Below are 15,104 nucleotides of genomic sequence, written 5' to 3' on the forward strand. Positions count from 1 at the left end.
GAAAGAGAGTTTGTGTCATGTACCTGCCCTCAGGATTCCTGATTATAATTTGATGTTTTTTTTGTTTTGTCATGAAAAGAATGGTTGTGCACTTTCGATTCTTACTCAGAAACATGAAGGACTAAAGCACCCAGTGATATATCGTTCTGCAGTTTTGGATCCAATAGCTGTAAGTGTTCCAGGAAATTTGAAATCTGTTGCAGTTGTCTTCCAAGTCATTCAATAGAGTGAAGGAATTGTGATGGGTCATACTTTAATTGTCTATGTCCCGCATTCGTTTGACATCCTTCTAAGAAGGATACAGCATATGACAAACAGCAGACTGACTCGTTATGAGCAGATCATACTTGCAGCTGAGATCATTTCCATTAGGAGATGTAATATTTTGTCCCCAACAATACTGCTTCGCAATCAGTTAAAAATTGGGAAGACAGGGAAAATGATGATGAAATTGATAATGAATTAGTCCATGATTGTCTTGAGGTGACCGAATTTTGCACAAAATCAATATCAGATATTGCAGAAATACCATTAAGAATGGCTGATCTGATATTGTTTGTTGCTGACTCCTGTTTAATAAACCAATATGGAGCACTAACAGCTGGCTATGCAGTACATACCACTTCTGAAATGTTAAAAGCATGACCATTGCTGAATGTTACTTCAGCGCAGGAGGCAGAATTGATTGCTTTACCAAGAGCATGCTGCCTCTCTTAGAACTGATGTAACAGCCAGTATGGTTTAGTGTTGTTCATGATTGCGGACAGCTTTGTTCACAAATATGGGTTTATGACGTCTTCAGGAGCTCCCAGAAAAACTAGTGTGTATGTATTGAATTTACTAAGAGCTATACAGAAGTAGCTGTTGTGAGGTGCATAGCCTATAAATCTGACATTGATATAATTACTTTTGGAAATAGATACGCAGATCAGATAGCAAAATACTGTGCATTACAAGATGTCAAGATCTGTATCTTCCTCAGGAGCAGTACCTCCAAAATGCCCACCTTCCGGCAGCTCTGATTCTGTAATTTAAATGAGCCCACAGAAGCTCAGAGTGGCCAGGCGAGTGGAGGAAAATTAGGGAGGGTGCTGCAGGAATGGAGATCTGGAACAAGATGAGCCACACGGTTAGGGAATGAAACACTTTAAACACAAAATGTAACTTATCATGTCACTATAGCAGAAATGTCATGATAACAACACCTTTACATAATATTTGCTTGGGACGTCTTTGTTCCAGGATGTTACTATAATAATGTCCAAGAATGCAACTATGAAACGTTTCCTGGTTTCTCAATTCCAGCCAAGATAACCTGAATCAGTAATGTCTTTGAGCAGTTCAAAATATTGTTCGTATGCATGTAACCATATGCATTGCATCTGGTGCTTGGAGTTGAATAAAATAGTTGATCTTCACGAGGTGAGAATATTCAATGTCTTGTACTATTGTTTTTCTCTTTTATCCTAATTGTGCACAGTTCATTTTACAATTGCGCACTAAGAAACGTATATTTACAGAAGGCAACCAAGGAAGGTCTTACCTGTTGTTATGACGGTAAAGATGCCTAAAACAAAAGGATCATTGGTGCAAATGAACGCACGAGCCTGAACATTACTAACAGCTTGTGACGACTGCTTCATTGCTAGGCAGAAGGTTCTGGAACAGTGGAAACGAAGAGATGCTACTCGCAATGGCTGCCAAATCCCCGACGAGGTTGGATGCCAGAACACAGATTCTGATCCTCAATTATCCACATAGGCCGCTGGGCGTGCAGTTTGACAGAAACATTGCGGCCGAGATTAGTGATGATCTCGTGAGAGCCGTGCCCTAAAAAAGAAACAAAAAAAAGGAAACAATGACAAAAAGAGGACAAAAGGCAAACTAACAGCACAATAATGTGGATGGGTATTAGTTCTGTACAATGTATTGTCTTGTAAGCATAGTATTTATAGCATAAGCACTGTGTTTATGGCATATATCATGAATATGCAGGAGCCCTCAAACCTCCAAAGCCATAGCCATGTAGTAGTCAAAGGTTGGACATCATGTAGAACCTTAAACCACTATATCATATGTAGGGCAGTATAAGTGTGTCCCAAATCGTTATTGTCACGTCCTTAGTAATATGCTGTTAGTGTGCCCGTGGTACTATGCTGTTCGTACGAACTGTGACACAAGAAGAGTCAATTGTTCAGGAAAATGAAAATGAAATCAGTGAATTGGGAATTGATTCGGTACAAAGTTTAAGTAATATGGATTGTTTTTTATGGATTTAACGCAAACTTCTTTGAGCAAAATGAGGGACTTGCAGGAAAATGCTCCAGAAAATGAAAAAAGAAAATGGGCTACAAAAAGAAATATCAGGATCTGTATGTCAATGCAGAACCAAAGTACATACTCCCTGATTCTTTGAAACATCCAGTGTGCAAGTATTTGTACAATCAAATGCATGCAAGGACAGATAGTTTGGTCAGGATTTTTAAAAAGTACTGGGAAAATACTGGATTCTGAAATGTTGCTGAGGATGTTTGCGGATGATGTTTGACTTGTTATTTAAAAAATCGTGAATAATGAACAGGTACAATCATGAGTCTTATTGGCAAATCAGAAGACCCATTTACAAGACTTCAAGCAGATTTTATTGAGATGCCAAATTGTAATGACTTAAAGTATGTCTTAGTGATTATCTGCTTGCTCTCTAAATGGGTGGAGACATTTCCCACAAGAAAAGCGTATATCCTTACAGTCGCCAAATTGCTGTTTCAGAGATTCAGCCTTCTAACTCCTATTGAGACCGATCATGGTGCCCATTTTAAAAATGAGATTTTGCAGTTAATCTATACAATATTCAACACCCATCAGATATTCCATTTCAGTTATAGACCAAAGTTTTGTGGTTTTGTGGAATGAGCAAATGGCACTCTTTAGAATAATCTAGCGAAGGTGTGTGATTTGACTGATTTGAAATGGCCTGATTCCCTACCTCTTGTTTTGATGACCGTGAGAAGAACTGCAGACGAAAAACTGGTTTATCTCCCCGTGAAGTCATCCTGGACAAAGCAATGAGACTTGCATGTGAACCTTGAGATGCACTAGTTTCAATAGCTGATGACATTGTGCTAGATTATTGTAAGGGTCTGGCTCATATGGTGAAATCTGTCTCTCATCAGGTGAATGTACCAGTGGAAGACTATAAAGATACTCAAGACCGAGGATTGAGTCTGCGGAAATGGCTAGTAAAATGAAAGCTCGTCCGCAAGAGGCATCTGGACAAGCAAAGAAAAGACCTCATCAGGTGATTCTGATGATTACTGCAGTGAAGTGTGTGGATGTGGCACAGTGGATTCATGCTGCTCACACAAAGAGAGTGAGAGTAGCTGAAGCAGTGGAGGAGTCTAGTGATCGGGTAAAGAGCACACCAACATCATATAATTAAGTCCAGATTCAAGCTCACGTTTGCAGCGTAAATCCAGAGGGGGTGAAGATTTTGATGTTGAAACTGGTGAAGATACTCAGCAAAAGCAGTCTAAAGGAGTGAAGTTTCAGGTCAGTGAACACTCTGATGAAAAACCTGAAACTCCTGAAGTCCAGTTTCAAAACAGTGATCAGAGTGAAGAGCTGTTCCAGTGCAAAAGACAAAATCTTGAGTGGCAGTAAAAAAAAGTAGTCTCTGATCCAAGCCATGAAATATTCTAGTTGAAAATCAGAGTTAAGAAAACCCCCAAAGGAAAGAAGAAGTTCACTGTGAATAGAGCAGACCGAGGCAGAGACAAAGACAAAGCTGATCAGAGTTTGAGTTCAAGTTTGAGCTCAAGTCTGTGCACAAGACGATGTGTTGCAGAGAATAAAAGGGCAAAGACTGTTGAGAGAAAAGTCTCAAGGAGTTTTTCCAAGAACAAAAACTAGCAACGGGAAGCATTGTGAGCCAGAGATAAAAGAAAAGAGACAATTAGGTTTGGAAACTACTGGGAGTGAGTCTCCAGTTGGTAAAAGGTTAAAAAGAAAGAGAGTTCCAAATCAAAAATATGCCTCACCTAACTGGGTGTATTTGGCTACTGTCTCTGAAGAAGAAGAAGAAGACAAAGTCATAGATGATTATTCATTGATGATTATTCAGTGCCAGTGTAAGTTTGAGAGTGAAACAAAGTCTGAGTTGGGGACAGATGAAGAACCACTGTGAATTTGGTAAAGAGATTGTTGAATGAATAACTTTATTGAACGACGTTGAGACGTTTGAAAAGACGTTTTCTGAACAAAGACTCATTAATTTTTGGATTTGTATTATTTTGAGCTGATTAGAAATGATGAGCTTTGAAAGAAACTTTTGAGACCTTTGAGAAAAAAAGAAGACCTTTGAAAAAAAAGAACTAAGGGGTCCATTAGGATGTCGGGCGGTGGCACCACCGCGGTGCTGGCGGTGCCGAAAAATGCCTTTTTCCGTCCGCGAGCAGCGGTCCTCACGTTCGCCATATTAGTATGGCCAAACATAGCCCATTTACCATCCACCACGGTGAGACATGCACCGCCATCAAAGTGAGCCTGCCACTGCGACGGTGGGAGCCAATGGAGACTCACCGCCATACGGGATTACGTCCCGTCCGCCGTACAAATCAGGATGCCTCAAACAGCCAGTCGCACCGCAGCGGAGAAACTGCCCAACCAGAGACGGCGATAGCTCAACAGCGGACGCGATACCAGATTCCCAGTCCCCTCCACACGGTCCCGAACGTCATGGATCCAGCTTTACTAGTCCTCCCGGTACTGTACGTGATACATCACCAGCAAATCATGGACCGTCGCAGACGCTGTCGCAGGTACGCAACAACACAATCCAGCACACAATCACAACACACAACACACGGGCTGATACAGGGTCCCTGTCCACACCAGACACACTGGTGGGGACAGGAAGACATCCATAAGTGTACCCACACATGTCTTACCTGGCACCAATCTACCGCAATCATGAAGTAATGTCCCGGTCACATCAACGCAGCGGTGAATACGCGGGAAAACATGCGCACGATGCAGAAGGCAGGGCCAAGCATGGGCAGGCCATAAAAACCACAGGGCCACACCTCCACCATCCACACACTGCCCCCCTGCCTACATGAATAGACATGCCATGTGCACCCCCCTGTGCACCCTCATGCCCAACACCAAGCTAGGTGAATCCACACCCTGTAACACACAACTAACAACTAGGGAGACAGCCACAGCAGGAGTGGCTGCAGAGGAACACACAGCACAGAAGTACAGGCCCAGGGCAACACACACACCACAACAACACCACATTCATGGCAAGAAAGCTGAGTACAACCACAAAATGAACACACACACATACGATGAACAAACATTATACTGGACACTCAGCCTGCCAAGTCACGCAGAAATACTCCACACTGACACACAGCCACATACACAGACCACATGCTACCAGCAATGGAGCACTACATATAGGAAAGCCAAAGTGAGGTGCACACAAATGGGAGGTCAAGGAGACAACCAACAAGCATGTGTATATCACATGCAAGACAAGGAACAGAGAACAACACCCTCACACCATCAAAGCACACATGCCTGTCACAGTGAGTGAACACAAACCACAGTGACACCAGTGCAACAACTCATGGAGACAGCAAGGCAAACCATGTATAGGCACAGGGATGAAAGGAAGGCACGGAAGTCAAACTGTGAACAGCCACGCATATGTACACAACAACTGCACAGGAGTATGCCAGCAGCACAACACACAGAGCACATTGCACACACCATGACTGTCAAACACAAGTAGGACTCTTCACACCTACCCTCCTCATACCTGCAGCACACAACCCCAGTGTCAGACACACAGAAGGGTGTCAATAATGTCCTGTCAATACACAGACAAACAAACACATTCCCTGGGGGTAGCCACAAACATCACACACACACAGGGATGCCAGAACCAATGTCTGAACAAAAACAACAGCCAAACACATAACACAACAGAAACACACACAGAACCACAACAAGACCACACATGACCTGTGCAGCCAAACTGTGGGAAGGCAATGGGAGCACAGACACAACAGGAGTGCACAACCTCATCAGTCAGGAACAATGCACAGACAACATAACACAACACAGACAAGAAGTGCACCATCACAGAACAACCCAGCCACATCAAACACACTACAGATGCACATGACAAAAATCACATAGCAAACACAGCAGGACATCAGGGGAAGCACACCAGGCCAGGACAAGGCAACATACACCCACAGCACTGCATGCACAACAAGCTGTGTGTGCACACAAAACATAACAGTCCCACACAGCCATAAGTGACACACCATGAACACCCACAACAACAAGCAAAACAGCACACTGACAACATCACACCCAGGAAGTCAAGCAGTGCCCCAGCATACACACATACACCCAACACAACACCCACAGATGCACAAGTCTGGGACACAAAAGTGGAAACAACTTGACTAGAGGACTGGCCAGCACAAACAGTTGAACTACACATGAGCACCCATGACTGCTGAACAGTACTACAACAACACAGATAACTAATTGGGGAAATGTCATGAGTGGCACAGTGCCAGTGGCCAAAGATACGTACCACAAAGCACAGTGTCACAAATGAAGTGATGGGGAGGTGCACACACAGGCAACACAATGGGACAGCTGACATCAAAGTGAAGTGGGGTGCACCTCATGAGTGGACATGGCAGTAGTGTACCATACACAAATAGAGGGAGTGCTGACTCAAAATGTTAAGGCACCAGAAGCACACATAGGGGATGTTATCACACCGCACACCACATGCAACACTGGAGGCAATAAAGCACCATGTGACATCAATGCATGAGAACATCACACTCACAATGTCAGTGTGGTCGATCAGGTATGCACAGTGAGTACAAACAGTATCAAGACACATGGCTGTTCACCAAAACAAAACCCTGACTTGCCAGTCACACACTCTGCATACACACAATTGGCAAAAGCAACAAGTAGAAGTCAGCCAGAACTGCAAGGACACACCAACACAATGCACAGTGCACTACATACAACTCACACATGTGCACACAATCACAGGCCAGAGCAATAACATAAACAGGCACTCTACTCCTGGGTGACACATGTGTTTAGTTGACATTGCATGGGCACACACACATCAACACTCATGACAAACTCACAACCTTCACACTGCTCACTACTTGACCACCCAATAGCACACATTGAAAGTAACCCATTTGACTAGGATGACTGCCCATCACAACATGACCATACACCTACACTGATGGTCACACCGAAATTAAGAACACACATACATGATGACCGTGGCCAGCCTGCCTGCAATCCTGTGGATAGAATCCCACTATGTGCTGGCAGTGCCCCCAAACCAGACATGTGTACAATATAGCCAACATGAGCAAAGAATTAATGTGAAAACGGTATGTCATCGAAAAACAACATAATTGCACCCACAAGTATCAGTCAGGAAGAATTGAAGTCCCTGTCTCCCCTGCAAAAATAGAATAAATGAGACAAGCCATTGGCACAGTTGAAGTCGCACACAGAGCATGTGGCACAGTAAACCATATGAACACAGATTTTTTTTATTTAGTAAGGACACTGACAACAGGATCAACTGTCTATATTCACATATTGCACAGATAGGCACCAATATTAGATAAGAGCAAGGCATAAAATACAGAGTCTGTCCATGAGAAGATGCACATGCAGGGGGCACACAGCAGTGAACGACAAGGCCAGTGGGCAGGACAAAGTGCAGAGTGAGTCCATGAGAAGCTGCACAGGCAGGGGGCAAACAGCAAGGCCAGTGGCCAGTCCACGGTGCAGAGTAAGTCCATGAGAAGCTGCACAGGCAGGGGGCAAACAGCAAGGCCAGTGGCCAGTCCATGGTGCAGAGTGAGTCCATGAGAAGCTGCACAGTCAGGGGGCACACAGCAGTGAACAACAAGGCCAGTGGACAGGACAAAGTGCAGGGCCTGTCCATGAGAAGTTGCACAGGCAGGGGGCAAACAGCAAGGCCAGTGGCCAGCCCACAGTGCAGAGTGAGTCCATGAGAAGCTGCACAGGCAGGGGGCACACAGCAGTGAATGACAAGGCCAGTGGGCAGGACAGAGTGCAGAGTGAGTCCATGAGAAGCTGCACAGGCAGGGGGCAAACAGCAAGACCAGTGGTCAGTCCACGGTGCAGAGTGAGTCCATGAGAAGCTGCACAGGCAGCCAGGACACAGCAGTGAACAACAAGGCCAGTGGGCAGGACAAAGTGCAGAGTGAGTCCATGAGAAGCTGCACAGGCAGGTGGCAAACAGCAAGGCCAGTGGCCAGTCCACGGTGCAGAGTGAGTCCATGAGAAGCTGCGCAGGGAATGTGTGTGACTGTACCCTGCCATGGTCAGCAACACAGTCTGGGGTTTCACGATGGGCAGCACAGGCACTGCTGTGGGAGAGACAGGTGTGTGAGGTTAACCAACATTCAGACTTGGCTCTCAGTCGGACTGGGAGCTGGCTGTGTGTCTGGCACAGTTGGAGCACTTGACTGGGGAGAGAGAGGCCCAGCTGAGGTTGAGCTATCAGTGGCTTGGCAAGCCGGAGGGCTGCTTGGACCAGGTGGTGTAGTGGCACGTGGAGGTGGAGTCATGCTGACGTGAGACATAGTGTGTGTGGGAGATTGTGGAGGGGTGCCTTTCCACTTCTTGGGGATTCTAAATGGCTTGCCTGACTTTGGATCAATGGGAAGTGGTGTGGACACAACAGGCACACGCAACACCAAGGCTGCTGCAGGTTCAGACGCGGCCCTCCCTCTGGGGACATGCTGGATCCAGCGGGACGCTTTGCCTGGCCTTGCCTCTGCCCCTCCATCCCCTGTTTACCACATGTTTCCCCTACAGTGCCCTCCTTTCCCTGCTTCACTAGGCTTGGAATGGGGGTCGAGGTAGTGGGTGAATCTGCCTTGGAGCCCTTCTTACGGCACCACCTTCACAGTGGGCCCAGAAACTGTCTGCTTGTCTTTGCAAGACACTTTTGGGACAGGAGAGTCCTTGGCTGGGGATTGCTCTGAGGCATGTGACCCTGAGGTCTGCTTCTTCGCTTTTTGGGCCTTGGTGTCGCCTGACAGGTTTTTCTCTTTGCGCTCTGGGGTGGGCTTGGTTTTCTGTGGGGATGGTGTCTGTGACCTGGAATGCTTGGGCTGCTTCTGCTGTGTTCTATGTGTGCTGTATCGTGACCTGGAGGTGTGTGGGGCATGGTCACTATTGTCAGACATGGCCACTGGCATGGGGTGGACAAAGGGACTGAACCTGTACTACGAGATTGTGCCAGTTGAAGTGCTGCCGTCACTGCAGAGGACATTGACTGTACAGTCCTGTGCAGCCCACCCACTTCTGAATGTATGCCCTCAATGAAAGCAACCACCTGTGCCAATTTTTTGCCGTGGTCAATAAATGCATTCAGGAGAGCTGTCTGGCCTACACACAGCTGGTGCAAAAGGTCCACAGACTCAGCACTGATGGCAGCAGGGGGTACAGGGGTGCCTGGGGTGAAGGACACTCTTCCCCTCTTACTGGTGCGAACACTGGCAGCACCAGAGGAAGTTGCTGGGAGGGTGGGCAATGGATGCTGTGTGGTGGAAGATGATACAGAGTCCCCGTTCCCTGTGTCCCCCAACATGGCTACGTCACCGCTGTCGTCAGATGACATAGAACTTTGCGTCTCGGGCTGTGATTCCTCCAGCAGACTCCTGTCCCCCTCCGAGGCGCTGGTCACATCTTTGTCACTGGGCTCCTGTGCAGCTGTTGTGCTTGTTTCCCCACCACTGGTGACCGTCCCCTGTTCCTCTGTGACCACAGGAGATGCTGCATTAGAGAGAGAGAGATGTAGGGTCAGTTCAGTGGCAGCAACAGAACAAACATATGCAAGCAAAGCAACACTGAGGATGACTAAGTCTACATGTTGCAGCCCACCCTGGACAATAACACCGTGCAAACACACTTTTGTTACTCAAACAGTGTGTGTAAACAAGAAAACAAGGCATAAGTGAGTCATGTCGTGACCACACAGCACAACATCCTGCATGTGGCTCCATACAAACACTAACACAAATAGCCCAGACCTGAAGCCCACCAACCAGAATGCTATTGAAATACCCAGTACCCGAATAACATTAGGAGGTACATGTAGGACAAATGCATGACAGCTGCACCCAGCACAGAGACCACTTACAAGCCACTGCATCACACTAGCAACATCACGTATACCAGCGCTGGCACAGGCTTGGTACACATGCAGCCACTCACAGCCAAAGTCACCCTTCCCATAATACTCACCCCTAGCTTGCTGTTGATGCTCCTTCAAACGTGCATCCAGCTCAGGCTGTGTCACGGCCAAGATGCGGCACATTAGTGGTGTCATGCTGCACCGTGATAACCTGCCACTGCGAGAGAGCAGCCTCAGTGTCATCTCCACAACGTTCTTTGCCAGCCGTGAAATGTCATCCCACCTCTTGTGGCAGTGGGTGTGCCGGCGGTTTAAGACTCCCAGAGCCCGCACCTTGGTCACAATGGCCCTCCACACGGCCTTACGCTGGTGTACTTTGAGACAAGACTCGGAGACAAGAGGAGGGAAACATCAGTGACACACTGTTATGTAACAACATCTCTCAATACAGTAGCATGATACTGACTCATCCCAACTCCACAGATATGTCTTGCAGAGACAGGAATGCATCTCACAGGGTACATCGGCATGTGAGAAGCCCATGGAAATGCATGCAGGTGTGAGGGGGGACACAGTACCTGCACATCTCATATACAAGCAGGATGCTAGCATAGAAAGCCATGTGTAGTCTGCCCACTTCTACTGTCCATTTCCAGGTTGAGAAAGACATATGTCACATATCAACATATGTTTGGGGTGAGACTCACTCTGTCCAACACTGCACAGGCCTCAACGACCTAGCCCTGTGAATAACTCACTGTGTCATGTATGTCGCATTGACGGATATGATCTCACATACCCACACTCATCTCACAGGGCCAGTCGTGTGCAATCTACAGGGCTGAGATGGCTCATTGATGAAGTGTAATGAGAAAAGACACATGCAACACCCTGTACGTTCAGTGATGTGTCCTTGTCATTTTGGGCGGTGACTGTGCAGGCCAGGTGGGCTCACACTGAGATGGACAACAGGGACACACACAGCCTTTCACATATGCAATCAATGTCCTGACTCCTGCATTAACAACTTGCTGCGTCACTGTATGGCTGCCAAGACAATACATGTCCCCCCCAATCTTGATGTGCAGGCAGGGAAACGTGTGGAATAGGGTACACCTCCCTTACCCTTGTAGGAAGAATGTTAGGCAGTGCATGACACAACCCCACACTCTCAGGCACATACTGCATCTGACTGACTATATGTGTGCCCCCCTGCACTCTCACCCCCACTGTTGAAGACTTACTACGACATTTGGGGCACCATATAACCTTGGGTAATGTGTGAGCACCTCATCCACCAGGACCTCCAGCTCCTCGCTTGTGAAGGGACTGGCACGGATCTTCTCAGTCCTTGCCATCACTGTAGACAAGAGACAGCAGCGGCAGAGGGTGGTGAGGGCTGACAGGCAGCAGTGCCTGGAGGCAGCAGCAGGTGAAGGCTCTCAGGCAGCAGTCCCTGGAGGCAGCAGCAGGTGAGGGCTCTCAGGCAGCAGTCCCTGGAAGCAGCAGCAGGTGAGGGCTCTCAGGCAGCAGTCTCTGGAGGCAGCAGCAGGTGAGGGCTCTTAGGCAGCAGGCTCTAGTGAGCAGTGAAAATGTGTGGCTCCCTCCCACACATATATAGCCCCCTGGGTTCATTTCAGTGGTCATAAGCTGCTGCAATTGGTGTTCCAGGTCAGCCTTTTTCAAATGCATCCAATGAGTGGCTCCGCGATGGTGGAGCACGCCTACCGGGATTTTCAAAATTGCATCAGGCCACCGCGATAGCGGGTCCCTTTGGTCATAAGGGCATGGTCCATGGCGGTGAAACACCACAGGGTCCAGGCGGGCGCTACCATGGTTTGGGTGCCATACAGTGACATGGGTGACCGGGATTTTGGTGGTGGAGCATGCCAACCACCATTTGAAGCTATGTAGATGCCTATCACTACCGCCAGTGTGTCATGTACATTACAAGACACACTGGCGGTAGTCTTAGGCATCTACATAGCTTCAAATGGCGGTTGGCATGCTCCGCCACCTAAATCCCGGACAGTATGGGCGGTCGCTACGGCGGGGCTGCAGCATCACATTGTTGACTCTGTGTTATTGGGTTTTTGGAGCACCTTTAAGGCACCTACAGACCCATCATGCTGTGTCAATATCAATGGTCATTTATGGTCTACGAAAAGTGGACACATACATTCAATCATGGAACTGGATGTCATTTATATGGTCTCTTGCTACACATGACATCCTTACGTGATATCTAACACCAAATGCCACACTGTAATTCCTAATGTTGCACAAAATGTACCCCCAATTTCATATCTGAGCCCATGTGTCACCCTAAATATCAATATTTCCTCATGATTTCAGCATGAATGTCATCACTGGACACATATGTCACCCTGTTGTAATTTTGGTAAGACCAATTACAGCCTTCATGTAATGTTATGGTACACACTGGCAACTCCTGCAGTGTATGTCCACATGTACATGTGGGTGATATACCTACTCAAGGATGTTATGTACATCAGCGCCACACTTGGCATTCTGTACATTCTTATTCTTTGTCACTTGGGTATATGCCTGAGTGGATGTTTTGTCTACATGTCTGCCACCTGTTACCACAGTGACTTATGTTGTTGTGTCTGGTCCATGCTCATGTTGTTAGGCCTGTCGTATGTGATTTTGTCACATGTATATTTCCACAATGGTGATTTAGTTGATATAGGATTTGAGTAGTGTGGTGTGTTCCGTTGCTACTCACCTACGACCAGTGCATTTCCATTGTTCACATCAAGAATGTTGCTTTGGATGATGGACTGCATGCACATTTGTGGATGGAGCTCACTGCCTGGAAAGTTTGCTATGGCATTTGTGAACAGTCAACGGGGGCACACTATTGCCTGCACATTGATGGAATGGGTGTGCTTTGATTTGCAGTAATTGTGGGCAGTGTTGTTGAGTTGCACAAGTAGGACACGTGTGCAGCCTATTGCCACCAACACAAGTGTATGTGCCTGCTATGGAGTGGTAGCCATGCTTGCTCACCAGCTGTTCCTGCACAGTGTGGGTGAACTGAATGTGCTGGTGAATCAAGATGAAGAGGGCATCCAAGACAGATGGGAAGTGCCTTGATAGGGCTGCCTGTGACATTCATCCAAATCTTACATCTGTTCATTGGGAGGTACTAGTGGCCGACAAGTGATGCACAGCCAGCAGCTTTGTCTGCGATGGGATGTTGATTGTCCGCTGTGTCGGCCCTGCCATCCTGTGTGTAATGAGGCTCAGGATGCATGTCCTTTGGGACATGCGGTGTGTAATAAGTTCCACTGGTGTCATGTGTCTATGACTGTTGTGCATTTGTAAGACATCCAGTCTATTAATGCGCTGACTTGTTGGTATACTGGGGTGTGTTTGTCCTGGTAGTGTTGTAGGTTGGTGTTGTGGCACTGTTGTGTCTCCAACCAGCTGGATGATTATCGTCATGGCATCTGTTGTAGTTCACATGTGTCTTTGGGCAGTGCTACCTTCATACTGCATGTCATTGTTCAACTTAAGGGCCGAATAAAGGTTGTCTACAGCCCCTGCTGATCACTTACCTTATCCACTTTTTGTGTGCCACATTGACAATCTGTCTGCTTGTTGAGAGTATTGGGCTGTGGTGTAATGGTGGCTTGTTACACGTGAACACATATTCAGCAAATGCTTTGCATTATCTGTCACTGTCAGACTTTGAACTGTATTTGGCAGCAGATATGGCCTGTCTACTGATGACAGTGGATATTGGCACATGCTTGTGAATATGTATGTGAATGTCTCTGAAATTGTGTGTCTTTGAAGTGGCACTGAATCCAAAAACTATCCTACTGAACTAGCCACCTTGTGTTGTTAATATGTCCCCTGTCATGATTGCACAAGAAGGTGTGGCAGGTACAGCAGCCACGTGGAAGACAGCAGTGTCTCTGCTTCCCACATGTCTTGTATCATGTATTCTCAGGGCTGGGTAAACAAGAGCTTGAAATGTAACTATTAGCATTCACAGAGACAGTTCCCATATTGTTTCTACTCACTGTTAAAATACAGTACAGGTGTATGTCTATTTCGTCTCAAGGTGGCACAACAATAGACTGCACCCATGTTGGCCTGGTTCCACCACAGGCATGAGAGCACACATACAGGAATCGGAAACATTTCCATTCCATCAATGTGCAGGTGGTGTGCCAGGCCGATATGGTCATCTCACATGTCTGTGCCAAGTTTCCAGGATCAGCCCACGATTCAAACATTCTGTGCAACAGCATTGTGCCCCAGCTGATGGCCGATCTGCTTCCGGAGCGCCCATGGATTGTGGGTGAGTACAAAGAGTCAAGTTGTGTGCTCTTTGTGTGCTATGCTGTCCTTGGCCACATTTCAGACAGTCAATCTGTATGTGTATTTCACACTTAGGTGACTCTGCATATCCCAACGGCCCTTGGTTTCTGAGCCCACTACGCAATCCCAGGACACCAGCTGAAGTCCGCTACAACAATGCCCATGGGAGGACACGTCGGGTGGGAGAGCGAACATTTGGACTCCTGAAATTGCGATTTCGCTGCCTCGACAAGACCGGATGGGCTCTGCAGTACTCACCCGTAAAGGTGTGTCAGATAGTGGTAGCATGCTGCATGCCATACAACCTGGCCATGCAGGAGGGAATCTCCTTGATCCTGGATGATGATGACCAGCCACAGCCTCCACCTGCAAACCCCCAAATGTCGAGTAATGAGGATTGTGGAGAGGAGGAAGGTGTCGACCAGCGTCAGCAGCTCATCAACAACTACTTCACTTGAAGGTGAGTGACAATGTACAACGTGGCCGTTGTCTGCTGATGTTGTGT

This window comes from Triturus cristatus, chromosome 2_2, assembly GCF_964204655.1.
Source record: "Triturus cristatus chromosome 2_2, aTriCri1.1, whole genome shotgun sequence".
Classification (NCBI taxonomy): Eukaryota; Metazoa; Chordata; class Amphibia; order Caudata; family Salamandridae; genus Triturus; species Triturus cristatus.